The following is a 14,481-nucleotide window of genomic DNA, read 5'->3' on the forward strand; positions in this document are numbered from 1 at the left end:
ACAGTAATAAGCACAGTAGAAATACCCATTTTAGAATACAGAAGTGCCACTCCTCCTGTTGGTCTTTGCTCACATGGCCAGATTAAAAAATGACCCTCCTACGTCTCCAACAATTCATCATGAATGTTGACCCTATAGGGCACACCCATACTAAGCCAAATATTTAGGAAACTCATTTCATCCTTGAGTAAAGCCCATTCGAGAGGAAAGTGGGATAGAAGAAAATAAAGAGAGATGGTGCTTTGGCCCAGAGAGATCCTTGGAACTAGAACTCATTTTTCTTTGAGAATGTTTATGGAATTTCTGGAATTTTCCATCCAACACTTACTCAGATATAAAAATGTCTGTTCAGTTAACTCTGTCTATAATCTGCTCTCCATGTAAAATGACAGGGATATAATACAGATCACATGACAAAAGAGGAGACAAGTAGCTGGCCAGTGCCCAACTTCAAAGAACCTGACATGTCCTGTGATTCTGATGTCATCATTGCTAGCATCCCAGAATCCAGACATGATCAGCCTCTTTAGTTTTCATTGAAAATGAAGTACAGGAGTGAAGTATTGATGCCAAATCATCAAGATCTTGGCAATGGAATTTATAGGTTTCTTCTCCCGCAAGTGGATCTGATATAGGGGCCAACTTCAAAAATTGTATTTTGTAGGCTTATTAGGAGATGAGAAATGAAGGAAAGAGAAATTATATATTACAAATTTGCAATTGAATGCACTGCGCTGATCCAACCCCTGTAACTAACGTGGCAAGAATGAGAAAGTTGTAAAATATCCCAGAGCAGAATATACTAAAGAGTCGACACTGCTGTTTTCAAACTAGGGTAGTTTGATTCCCAGCAAAGGAGGTGAAAATGCTACTCTCTGTCTAATTAAAATGCCTCAGGCATGCAAGTGGGAAAACAACTATACTTGTCTGGCAAGGCAGCTTAAAAACCGACATATGGTCTACCCAGAGGAATCAGGAGTTAAACATAACTTCAGAGACAAGGGATGGGCCAAAAGACATTCAAATAGGGATAATTATTTGCTTTCTCTCCCTGCTCCATATATGTACTTCACTGAGGGTTTACAAATGCGCATCATGCATCTGGAGCCAGAGAATTTGAAAATAGTGTCCCTTGTTCTGTACATGTGCCCTGGCTCACCTCATGATTTTATCTGAGATGACAAAGTATGGGGTGGACCAACTATGTCTCCAGTACCTTCTCCACCACAAATCCAACATATCTGCAGCGAAAAGGAGGAGGGTGGGAAATGGAATACAGATAGGGACCATACATCTCAAAGAACTTCTAGTTACAGATAAGCAACCTCCCCTTCTTCTTCAAGTGATGGTTCCTATTATATTCCACTGAGGTTTATTAACACGCAGTACTTAAGTTGAAGGAAGGTGCGAGTATGAAGATGGAAGGGTTAAATGGAGGACAGCCACACCAAAGGAAGCATCTGCCACTGAGTCCTGCACCAAGATGTAATCCATGGCAAAGGTGTGTACTGAACTCCCTGTGGCTGCTTGACATATATTCTGGAGCAGCATGTCACAGAGGGCAGCCATGGTTGAAAACTGTGCTCTTGTGGAATGGGCCCACACCTCAGAGGGTGGAGGCAGGCCAGATCATTGGGGTAGAGTGTAACGCACCCCCAAATCCACTTAGAGATTCTCTGTGTGGAGAGTGCCTGAATCTTAACTCTTTCAACTATTGCAACAAACAGTCTGGGGATTTCTTGATTGGTCTTGTCCTCTGCAGGTAGACGGCTAAGGTCAGATAGACATCGGGGGAGTGGAATAGTCATTCCTCTTCAGAGACATGTGGCTTTGGGAAGAAAATAGGCAAGTGAATGGATTGATTAATGTGACTTAATGTGATTCATGACTTTTCATCATGGGTCCAAGTTCACCAACCCTTCTCATCAAAGTGATAGCAAAAAGGAAGATAACTTTCATGGAAAGGTGGGACAGAGAACACAATGCCAGTGGCTCAAAGGATGGTTTAATTAGTAAAGGTAGCACTAGGTTAAGGTCCCACTGGGGAGCAATGGATTGTATGGGTAGGAAGGTTCTGATGAGGCCTTTCCAAAATCTAGCAGTCAAAGGATGCATTAAGATGCAATGTCCTTCCATAGGGAGAAGGGGTGGAAGGCACTAATTGCTTCTAGGTGGATCTTGAGAGAATTGAGAGTAAGACCCAAAGCCTTCAAGGAGAGGAGGTAGTATCAGGAGGAGGAGGATCCCCATCACTTTTGGGGGAAGTTCCTTTTGTTGGGTCCAGTAGGTGAAGAGTTTTCACTTGGCCTGGTAACAATGCCTCGGGATTTTTTCCTTCTGCTGGAGAGGATATTTTGCACATCGGATGAACACACTCATTCTAGAGAAGATGCCCATCCAAATACCATGCCCTGAGGTGAAGCACCCATGGATTGGGATGTCTGATCTTGACATTGTGTTGTGTCAGTAGATTGGGGAAGGTGGGAATAGGACTTGAGGGGATGGGCAGATATACGAAGGAGGTTGGGAAACCAGAACTGTGTGGGCCCACAGCGGGTGATCAGAATAACTGTTGTTCTATCTTGTCTGATCTTATGGAGTACTCGTGGTAGAAGCAGGAGAGGAGGGAAGACAGAGCTGAATAGTCTGTCCAGGGGAGTATGAGAGCATCACCCTGAGTGATGACCAAGATCCCCCCGGAGCAGTATGTGCTGCATTTGCCATTTACGGGAGAGGCAAAGAGGTGTCAGTATCCCCCATTGGGCGAAAATGTCTTGCACTACAGCATCATGGAGTTCCCATTCATGGTCATTGCAAACTGCCTGTTGAGCGAGTCCACAATCATGTTCTGCATCTCTGAGAAATAGGTTGCAGATAAGAGTACCTGGTGGGCAATGCATCAGTTCCAAGGTTGACTGCTTCTGAATACACAACGTGCTCACATTTGGTGGTGTCGTCCAACATGATGAGAATGTGATAGGAACAGATGAATGGGAGAAATGCTTGGCATGCCTTTCTTATGGCCCAACCTCCAGAATGTTGATGTGCATCCTGGACTGCTAAAGAGTCTGTCCTCTGCAGTTCCCTGAATCATGTTGTCGCCCATGTATGCTCCCCAGCCTATGAGTGATGCATTGGTGATGATTTTCTTGTCCAGGGAGGTTGGGAGAAAGCCAACCCCTACACATACCGGATGCAGGTCCATCCACCAGTGAAGGGATGAGAGTACCCTGGGGGGGACTGTTAGCATGAGGTCCATGCCATGATGTTTGGGCGAATAAACCATCTGGAGACAGTGAAGGTTGAGTCTAGAGAAGACGGTGATGTATGTACATGTGGCCAAGGAGAGAGAGGCAAGTTGTGGCCAGGACAGAGGGATTGTTGATAACGTGAGTTATGAGTTCTTGCAGAGTCTGAAACCTATCTTGTTGTAGGTAGGCTCATGCTGTGACTAAGTTGATGGTGGCCCCATAAAGTCTAGGCTTCACATCTGTATCATGCTGCCAGGAGCCAGTCATCAAGATATAGGAAGCCAAAGACCCCATAACACCAGATGTCGGCTACCATAGCAGACAAAACCTTGGTGAAGACACTGGGAGCAGTAGTGAGTCCAAAGGGAAGCACCCTGTACTGGAAATGGTGCAAGTCAATCGTGAACCTCAGGAACTGTCTGTGGGCTGGATGGACGTCTGTGTGAAAGTATGTGTCTTGTATATCAAGAGCTGTAAACCACATGCCTTTTTCTAAGGGTGGGATGATTGCTGCTAGTGTGACCATATGAAACATGTCCTTGCTGATGAAGTGATTGAGAAGCCAGGGGTCTAGAATTGTTCTCCGTCTTCCTTTCTTCTTGGGTATCAGGAAGTAAGTTGAATAGAACCCTGTCCCTTGATATTCTGGAGGAACATTCTCTATTGATCCCTGTTGTAGTAAGGAGTTTATCTCTTGTGTAAGGATGCTGTCACAAAAGAGTGGTCCCTGAGGAGAAATGAGGGGGGGCTTTGGATGAGGTACCATGATCATATAGCCATGGTAGATGACATTTAGCACCCATTTTCCCATTGTTATCACACTCCAAGCTGGGAAAAGGAGTCCTCAACAGTAGGAAAATCTCAGGAAATCTAGAAAATCTCAGAAATATCTTTTAGGCAGGGGTTGCCTCTGGGAGGAGGAAGACTGCAAAGATGGTCCCGGACGGTAAGATCTGAGTCTTTTAAAGTTTCCATGGTGATGCATAAAGTCTCTAGTGGAAAAGCTGGGTGAACCTGTAACATTGTGTGGGTGGCAGGTGGTGAAATCTACACTTTGGTGCAGGCATATAAATACCCAGGGACCATAGGGTAGCACTGTAATCCTTGAGTGTATGGAGTGAATCATCTAGCCTTTCAGTTAAAAAGATGGGATTAATTGAAAGGAAGATCTTCAATGTTATTCTGTATTTCCCTAGGCAAACCAGAGGAGTGGAGCCACAATTCCCTCTGCATGACTATGCCCATAGCCATAGATCGTGAAGAAGTATCCACTGCATCCACAGGTGATTGAAGCATTGTTCTTGCCACCAGTTTCACTTCTTCCAGGATCGACTGGAAGTGCGCTGGGCTTGCTGTGGAAGCTTGTCAGTAAATTCCTCCAGTTTGTAATTCAGGAAATCGTATTTGGCTAGTAACACTTGATAATTTGAAATCCTGAATTGAAGACTGGCCGAGGAAAAAAAAAAAAACAACAACCTTGCAGCCTATAAGGTCCAACTGCTTCCTTCCTTGTCAGATGGAGTGGAACATGTATATTGCTGCATAGAGTGTTCCATCATTGCCTGAACTGCAAGTGAATTCAGGGAGGTGTGGGGAGAGAAAAGAAATTCAAACCCATTAGATGGCACATAATATTGTTTTTCTGCCTCTTTGAGGGTAGGCATATAAGAGGTGGTGTATGCCATGCCGTCCTAGCTGGTTTGAGGATGGCATCATTGATTAGTACAAAAATTCTATTTAGCTCAGATGAATGGAGGCTGTCCTGGACTTTATGTTGTGCATCTTCAATTTCCTCCAGGGGGATGTGATGCTCCCCTATCACTCTACACGGGGTTCTGAAATTGTGTAAAGTCATCTGGAGGCGAAGGAGATGCTGAAGTCATTGCCTCCTCTGATGAGGAAGATAGGAATCTCTCCAGTTCCAGCAGAACTGTCAGAACTGAGATGTGGGCTTCCTCTTCCAGCATCGTGTCTGAGCATCTACTCAAAGGCACCTGTACCAGGGAGGCAGGTGAAGGTTTTCTTGTGGATCAGGTGGGTTCCAAGAGGGGAGATTGAAACCAAGGCCCCCAACAGGGCTAGGTGTGTTATATCCAGAGGGTGTTTTTCCAGGCCCCATGTAATTGTGGCATGTCATGAAGGGAAGAAATAGTCTCCTTGTAAGTGGAAGGTCCCAGCAAGTGTGGAGATTTGTTCTTCCAAGGCAAACATCCTGGGGCTTGGGCGATTTTTCCCCATCTCCCTGTGATTAAGGGTACTCTCTCCTTTTGTGATACCAGTGTCAGAGTTGGTGGACTTCCCCGGAGCAGGTAGATCCCACGCTTTATGGGGCTCTGATGTCAATGGTACCTGCACATCAGTAATCAGGAAAACCAGATCCCCTTGCTTGTGAGAATTCTTCTTATGTTTGTGCACTTTAGAGTGAGCTCCCCCTCTGTGACTCTAATTTGGGGAAGATGCGTTCCCTTCATTCTGTTTCAAGGAAGATTTAATACTGTGCAACTGGGCATGCTTCCTTACCTCCTGACTAGGCCGTGGCATGGGGCCCATAGTGGTGGTACCACCAGTGCTGGATCCAGACTCACTAGCCAGAGGTATGTTTCAGGCTGATGTACAGGGTGGGGAGTCCCTGGCCTGGGTCCAAGTAAGGCCTCCTAGTGACTTTCATGAGGTGTTTCCAGAGGACCGCTCATCTTCTCAGGTACGGCTGGGGAAGGATTGGCAGATACTGCACCTGATGCAATGTGGACTTCTCCCAAGCAATAGAGTCAGTGTTGATGTTAGTCACTGACTGAGAAGAATGCAAGGCAGGCAGCACAGATTTTAAAGCCAGGGGTGTTTAGCATAGTACAATAGCTATGCATGGGTACAGGGGTGGAGGTGTTTATGGAGAAACAAAACCCCCAAACTATCAATCCTATTTACTAAAACTACTGTAAAACAACTAAAATGCTACACATCTCTAAAATCTAAAACTATATACAACAATATTTGGTTTTAAAGGTGTGACACAGAGGAGAATACTAATAGTTCTGACCCAGACCATGCAGTGCTGAGAAGGAACTAGAGACACATCTGTCTGCCCCACCCTTTATCACCTCGGACGAAACCATGAGATGATCCAGGGTGCATGCACAGACCAACGAACACTACTTTCAAATTCTCCTGCTCTGGATGCATGTGCACATGTGGAAACTATCAGTGGAATACAATAGGAACCATCTCTCGAAGAAGAATATTGTGGTACACCAGTTACCTAGACATCTGGTGGCATCCTTGGTATACCTAATGCTTGCAGGAAAAGTTTAGGCACTCCAAGCTTTGTCCTTTGGCTGCAGCTGCTGCATACCCCTACCAGCACTAAGCTGTCTCCAGCCAGCTCAAGTCCTCCAGTGCCATCTCCCAAGCTGTTTGCTACCTGGCCTGATCTCCTCAGCCAGCTCCTAGGTTACTGCCTACAACTCCTACTCTCATGCAACTTCTGACTGCCTCCTGAGCCTGGTCCCCTTTGACCTTTGAATAGACTTCCAGCCAGTAGATGACTCCATAACCTCTAGAGTACAGGAAAGGAGAAGGAGCGGGAAAGAATGAAATAGTGCCAGTCCACGAGCAAGCAGGATTATTACAATAATTACATTTTGTTGTAAAACTGCAGTTTATAAGCCTGGTCAAAGAAGTGGGTTATGAGAAGATACGTAGAGAAAAACTTTTATATAATAATATTTGCTGAAGATTTTTTCCTGTGTTACAAGAGTGAGCATGGAAAAGTTGTGAGATGACATCACCTGAGAGAGAATCCTGCAACAGGTACAAACTTCATTTCTCTTTTGCTGTGGATAGTTTCCGCTTTGGTGTTCAGTAAATATAGGGCCATCTATGGATTACTTAGTAATCATTTTGAACATTCAGAAATGTAATGGGTTGTATTTTATCCCAATTTCGAGCAAAACAGTATTGCCTCTTTAATAAGAGGAGAATTTTAGCTTTTGTAAGCTAATTCCTATGTGGAAGAGAAATGTGAGGCAGAGTCAGGGTATTTTTCAGTATGTACCTTGTAAAACAAATTTCAAGTCCTGTTTCCTTGGACAGACTTGCTGAAGCAGCTGCCTTTTGTAGAACCCTCAATTATGACACCTCCACTCTTTTTCCCAGAAGATGCTGTCTTCACCCTCTGTCTCTCTCTCTCTGAGCCTGATTAAACTCACAGTTTAACACACAGCCCCTGGGAAACATCCCTGATTTGTTCATGAAAAACCTCATGATTTTTCTTTGATTTTCTTGCACTTCCCCAAAAGAGAACAGAGCCTCCAAGTCTGAAAATACTTGAAAGGAATCTAACCAAGAGATAGACATGAATGTTTCCACAATGAATTCTGCTTGGATGATTTTTGTCTGAATTTGTCATAACTTCACCACATCTCCTCTGATCTGGCTACTGGAGATAAAATGACCTAAATTTAATGTAAGTCTTATATTTCTAGACCAAACCCAGTTTTACATTTCAAGACACTGCTAGAATCAGGTTTTCAAGTGCTCAGTGCCATATTTTCAGAAGCACTCAACATGCTGTCACTTTTGAAAATCTGCCCACTTCTTTTGCTGCCTAAATGGGAGTAGAGCTCTTTTGAAATCTGGCTGCACTATGGGTTTTGAGTCCTTTAGCACAGTCAGCATTGTCTACATAACCAAACTTCTTGTTCTCAAATTCAGAACAGAAGGTAAAATAATTAAACACACAACATAAATTTATGTTGCTATCCTTCTATGATCCAAATTTTAGTTGACAAAACCAAAACAATTCTTTTCAGAGACTTTGCTAACAGGGCTGTTAATAGGGAGTTTCGCAAGGGAGTTTGGAAGGGGAGTGGGAAGGGGGCAAGGTTTACTTGCCAGCCTTTTAAACTAAACTATATTCAAAATATTTTGATTTAAACAAAACCCTTTCATTAACCTAGGTAGCTGTAGGAGAGAATGCAGGCAGAAGCCTAGCAGCAGAATGGGGTCTATCCTGTTTATTGCGCTCAGTGTAGCATGTATGATTACCTGCCCTGTGGGCAGGTGGCATATGTGTGCAGTCGGTGCAAGGAGCTCCTGGCCCTCAGAGACCACGTTCGGGCTTTGGAGGCCAGGGTGGTGGAACTGGAGGAGCTAAGAGAGGCAGAGAGGTATGTTGATGAGGCTTTCCAGGTTTCTCCCACCTCCGGTCAGACAGCCCCTGCACTGTTGAGGAGCATGAAAGGCCCAGAGAAGGAGAGCAGAGGGAAACCTTCCCATAGTTGGGACCCTCCTTCCAGATGGTGTTGGGGTATCCTCTCGTTATTTCCAGTCACTAGGAAAAGGCAGGTGTTAGTAATGGGAGATTCGATCATTAGAAACATAGATAGCTGGGTTTGTGATGATCGGGAGAACCTGCCTGGTGCAAAGGTTGCGGATCTCTCGAGACATCTAGATAGACTTATGTGTAGTGCTGGGGTGGAGCCAGCAGCCATGGTACATGTGAGTACCAATGACATAGGGAAGGGTAGGAGAGACATCCTGGAGGCCAAATTTAGGCTGCTAGGGAAGAGACAGAAATCCAGGACATCTATGGTGGCATTCTCAGAAATGCTTCCAGTTCCACAGTCAGGACCAGGTAGGCAGGCAGAGCCTCAGAGTCTCAATGCATATGTGAGACGATGGTTTAGAGAGGAGGGATTTAGATTTATTAGGAACAAGGGAAACTTTTGGGATGGGGAGCCTATAAAGGAGGAATGGGCTCCACCTAAATCAAAGTAGATCCAGACTGCTGGCACTTAACATTAAAAAGTTGCAGAGCAATTTTTAAACTAAGAGATGGGGGAAAGCCGACTCCTGCAGAGAAGCACGTGGATTGGACAGAGACATCTCTTAGAGGAGAGTCTATTCATAGAGATTCTCTAGGATTTAGTCAGGAGGAGAGGATGGAAGAGGATAAAGTAGGGGCCAGATCAGACAAGAAACATAAACAAGAATCCGACACATCAGAAAAGGGCAGACAAATAAACAGTGACAAGTTTTTAAAGTGCTTGTACACAAATGCTAGAAGTCTAAATAATAAGATGGGTCACTAGAGTGCCTCATGTTAAAGGAGGATATTGATAGAATAGGCATCACAGAAACCTGGTGGAGTAAGGACAGTCAATGGCACACAATCATTCCGTGGTACAAAATATATCGGAAGGACAGAACAGGTAATGGGGGGAGGAAGGGAGTAGCACTATATGTGAAAGAAAATGTAGAATCAAATGAAGTAAAAATCTTAAATGAATCCACGTATGCCATAGAATCTCTATGGATAGTAATTTCATGCTTTAATAAGAATATAACATTAGGGATCTATTATCGACCACCTGATGAGAACCGTAATAGTGACGATGAAATGCTAAGGGAGATTAGAGAGGCTATCAAAATAAAGAACTCAGTAATAGTGGGGGATTCAATTATCCCCATTTTGACTGGGTAAATGTAACCTCAGGACGAAATGCAGAGACAAAATTTCTTAATACTTTAAATGACTGCTTCTTGGAGCAGCTGGTACAGGAACCCACAAGGGGAGAGGCAATTCTCAATTTAGTCCTAGTGGAGCACAGGATCTGGTCCAAGAGGTAACTATAACAGGACCTCTTGGAAATAGTGACCATAATATAATAACATTTAACATTTGTGACAGGGTCTGGCCAGATGGCTACAGGAGAGTGATAGAAGGCAGATATATTAGCCCCAGGTTAAGTAGGTCCCCTTTCCCTGGGTAAGGTAACAGGGAAGGTTCCAGGACAATCAGGAGCTTTCTGGAAACAATTAAGGCAGACAGACTGATTAGAACACCTGCAGCCAATCAAGAAGCTGCTAGAATCAGTTAAGGCAGGCTAATCAGCAGGAGCAGCGCCAGAGCTTCTGGCGCCCTAGGCAGAATTTGGGGGGCAGCATTTTGTGCACTCCCCACGGGGCGCGTGGGAGCTTCCGGTTCCGCTCCCATCGTGCCACTGAAGAAGGACCCTCCGCTGATATGCTGCAGGCGACAGCAGCAGTCATTGAGCTGCTCAATTGCCTGCCACTGTTTTCCGTGGCACGTCGGCAGAAGGTCCTTCTTCGGCGGCGTGACAGAAGTGGAACCAGAAGCTCCCTTGTGCCCAGTAAGGAGCGCACAAAATGCTACCCCCCGAATCCTGGCACCCTAGGCGACCACCTAGGGTCGCCTAATGGAAGCGCCGGCCCTACTAATCAGGGTACCTGGGTTTAAAAGGGAGCTCACTTCAGTTTGTGGTGCATGTGTGAGGAGCTGGGAGCAAGAGGTGCAAGGATCTGAGAGTGAGAGGGTGTGCTGCTGGAGGACTAAGGAGTACAAGTGTTATCAGACACCAAGAGGAAGGTCCTGTGGTGAGGATAAAGAAGGTGTTTGGAGGAGGCCATCAGGAAGTAGCCCAGGGAGTTGTAGCTGTCGCGCAGCTGTTACAGGAGGCACTCTAGACAGCTGTGATCCACAGGGCCCTGGGCTGGAACCCAGGGTAGAGGGTGGGCCCGGGTTCCCCCCCAAGCCTCCCAACTCCTGATCAGAAACAGGAGGAGTTGACTCGGACTGTGGATTCTACGAAAGGGGAAGATCTCTGAGGTGAGCAAATCCACCAATAAGTGCAGGACCCACCAAGGTTGAGAAGGAATTTTGTCACACATTCCTGTGGTGGGAAGAACACCTCAACAGCCAAACACTGTGGCATTTAACTTCAGAAAGGGGACCTATGAAAAAATGAGGGGGTTAGTTAAACAGAAACTAAAAGGTACAGTGACTAGAGTGAAATACCTGCAAGCTGCATGGACACTTCTCAAAGACACCATAATAGAGGCCCAACTTAAATGTATACCCCAAATTAAGAAACACAGTAAAAGAATTAAAGAGTCGCCATGGATTAACAATCATGTAAAAGAAGCAGTGAGAGATAAAAAGGCATCTTTTAAAAACTGGAAGTCAGATCCTAGTGAGGTAAATAGAAAGAAAAGCATAAATACTGCTAAATTAAGTTTAAAAATATAATAAGAAAAGCCAAAAAGGAGTTTGAAGAAAAGCTAGCCAAAAACTCAAAAGGTAATAACAAAATGTTTTTTTAAGTACATCAGAAGCAGGAAGTCTGCTAAATAACCAGTGGGCCCCCTGGACTATCGAGATACAAAAGGAGCACTTAAAAACGATAAAGTCATTGTGGAGAAACTACATGAATTCTTTGCTTCAGTCTTCGCAGAGGAGGATGTTAGGGAGATTACCAAACCTGAACCGTGCTTTGTAGGTGACAAATCTGAGGAATTGTCACAGATTGAAGTGTCACTAGAGGAGGTTTTGGAATTAATTGATAAACTTAACAGTAACAAGTCACCGGGACCAGATGGCATTCACCCAAGAGTTCTGAAAGAACTCAAATGTGAAGTTGCAGAACTATTAACTATGGTTTGTAACCTGTCCTTTAAATTGGCTTCTGTACCAATGACTGGAAGATAGCTAATGTAATGGCAATATTTAAAAAGGACTCTAGAGATGATCCCGGCAATTACTAACATCAGTACCGGGCAAATTAGTTGAAACAATCGTAAAGAATAAAATTGTCAGACATATAGAAGAACATAAATTCTTGGGAAAAAGTCAACATAGTTTCTGTAAAGGGAAATCATGTCTTACTAATCTATTACAGTTCTTTGCAGTGGTCAAGAAACATGGACAAGGGGGATCCAGTGGACATAGTGTACTTAGATTTCCAGAAAACCTTTGACAAGGTCCCTCACCAAAGGCTCTTACGTAAATTAAGTTGTCATGGGATAAGAGGGAAGATCCTTTAATGGATTGAGAACTGGTTAAAAGACAGGGAACAAAGGGTAGGAATAAATGGTAATTTTTCAGAATGGAGAGTGATAACTAGCGGTGTTCCCCAAGGGTCAGTCCTAGGACCAATCCCATTCAACTTATTCATAAATGATCTGGAGAAAGGGGTAAACAGTGAGGTGGCAAAGTTTGCAGATGATATTAAACTGCTCAAGAAAGATAAGACCAAGGCAGACTGTGAAGAACTTCAAAAAGATCTCACAAAACTAAGTGATTGGGCAACAAAATGGCAAATGAAATTGAATGTGGATAAATGTAAAGTAATTCACATTTGGAAAAAATAACCCCAACTATACATACAATATGATGGGGGCTAATATAGCTACAACTAATCAGAAAAAGATCTTGGAGTCATCGTGGATAGTTCTCCGAAGACGTCCGTGCAGTGTGCAGCAGCAGTCAAAAAAGCAAACAGGATTTTAGGAATCATTAAAAAGGGGATAGAGACTATGATGGAGAATATCTTATTGCCCTTATATAAATCCATGGTACGTCCACATCTTGAATACTGCATGGTCTCCTCATCTCAAAAAATATATACTGGCATTAGAAAAGGTTCAGAGAAGGGCAACTAAAATGATCAGAGGTTTGGAATGGGTCCCATATGAGGAAAGATTAAAGAGGCTAGGACTTTTCAGCTTGTAAAAGAGGAGACTAAGGGAAGATATGATAGATGTATATAAAATCATGAGTGATGTGGAGAAGGTGAATAAGAAAAAGTTATTTACTTGTTCTCATAATATAAGAACTAGGGGCCGTGTAATCCTCCCTCCCGCTCCTGGTCGGAGGGAGGCCACTCAGGCTCGTCCTATGGGGTCAGGACCAGAGTCTGTAGGACAGGCAAATAGTTAATACGGGGCTTTAACCAGGACTGGGTCACCTCAGGTAGTCAGCCCTTACCTACAGTCTATCTATGGTGGAGCCCAGGCAGCTACCAAGCAAACAGTCTTTCAGAGGTTGGCTTTAGCCTGTGTGGAAACACACAGTCTCTCAGGTGAGTGGTGAAGGAGCTCCTATTCTGGGCTAGAGCCACCTTGCATAGGGTATGGGGTCCGCCACCTGGGATGGAGTGGCAGGGGGATGCGGGCCCACCCTACTCCACTGCGTCCCAGCCCAGGGCCCTGGCAGGGGCAAGATTGGCTGCCCCTGTGTCGGTGGGGATCCAGCCACAACGTGCCGACTGAGCCACACTGGGCTCAGCAGCCGGGTGCTCCATGGCTGTCCCTGGGCTACTTCCTGCCTCCCCAGGGTTTGGTACCTGTGGCCTCCAGGCCTCTTTTGGATCTTCGGGGTAAACAGCAGTGGGTACTCTGGGCCAGTCGTCATCCATGTCTGGGGATTGGGAACAGCCAGGCACAGTTTCTCTCGGGGTCTCTGGAGAACAGACCGAGCGTCTTCCTCCGTTGTAGGCTCTCCCTCAACTGAGCTGCCAAGCCAGCCTTTTATACTTCTAGCCCCGCCCCAGTACTTCCAGTGAGGGGGGCGGGGTGATCTAGGCTCCGACCTCCAAGGGGCGCCTAATCCTCCTTCCCCCTCCTGGTCGGAGGGAGGCCACTCAGCCTCACTACAGGCCACTAAATGAAATTAATGGGCAGCAGGTTTAAAACAAATAAAAGGAAGTTCTTCTTCACACAGTGCACAGTCAACTTGTGGAACTCCTTGCCGGAGGAGGTTGTGAAGACTACGACTATAACAGGGTTTAAAAGTGAACTAGATACATTCATGGAGGTTAAGTCCATTAATGGCTATTAGCCAGGATGGGTAAGGAATGGTGTCCCTAGCCTCTGTTTGTCAGAGGGTGGAGATGGATGGCAGGAGAGAGATCACTTGATCATTACCTGTTAGGTTCACTCCCTCTGGAGCACCTGGCATTGGCCACTGTTGATAGACAGGATCCTGGGCTGGATGGACCTTTGGTCTGACCCCGTACGACCATTATTATGTTCTTATCACTAGAGCCAGGTCTTTTTACATGAAAGGGATATGTCACTATTTTTTGCCCTTTAACACACTGATCACAATGTTCATTTCAAGATAAAGAGCTGTCTAAATTGGAATTTGATTGAAGTTTTTTCATACAAACTAAAATATGAATAGGAAAAATGCAAGGCAAAACAACAAAAGTAGTTAAAGCCCTAGATAGCACAAATAATTGGTCATACTATATAATTTCACTCGTAAAGCCATTGTGATAGTGCGACACCATGCACAAAACACTGTTCATACTGAATCAGAAATAAAAGTACACTCAGGATTCCCAAATGCCCATTTTCTCTTGAGTTGATTTCTTAAACTTAGACTACAAAATATATGTTGAAACATTGTTAATAAGCAAGACGACAAAAT

General features: G+C 44.7%; 1 long non-coding RNA gene across 2 annotated transcripts in view; it reads left to right on the forward strand.

Moving 5' to 3' along the window:
- The window catches only part of LOC120398916, a 70,222-nt gene extending 62,763 nt beyond the window's left edge, over positions 1-7,459 (forward strand). For both annotated transcript variants that reach the window (XR_005594808.1, XR_005594806.1), the window contains exons 3-5: positions 4,448-4,534; positions 5,050-5,285; positions 6,255-7,459. This is a non-coding gene — a long non-coding RNA (uncharacterized LOC120398916). The remainder of the gene's footprint in view (positions 1-4,447; positions 4,535-5,049; positions 5,286-6,254) is intronic.
- Positions 7,460-14,481: the final 7,022 nt, after the last annotated feature.

This window comes from Mauremys reevesii, linkage group 2 (assembly GCF_016161935.1).
Source record: "Mauremys reevesii isolate NIE-2019 linkage group 2, ASM1616193v1, whole genome shotgun sequence".
Classification (NCBI taxonomy): Eukaryota; Metazoa; Chordata; order Testudines; family Geoemydidae; genus Mauremys; species Mauremys reevesii.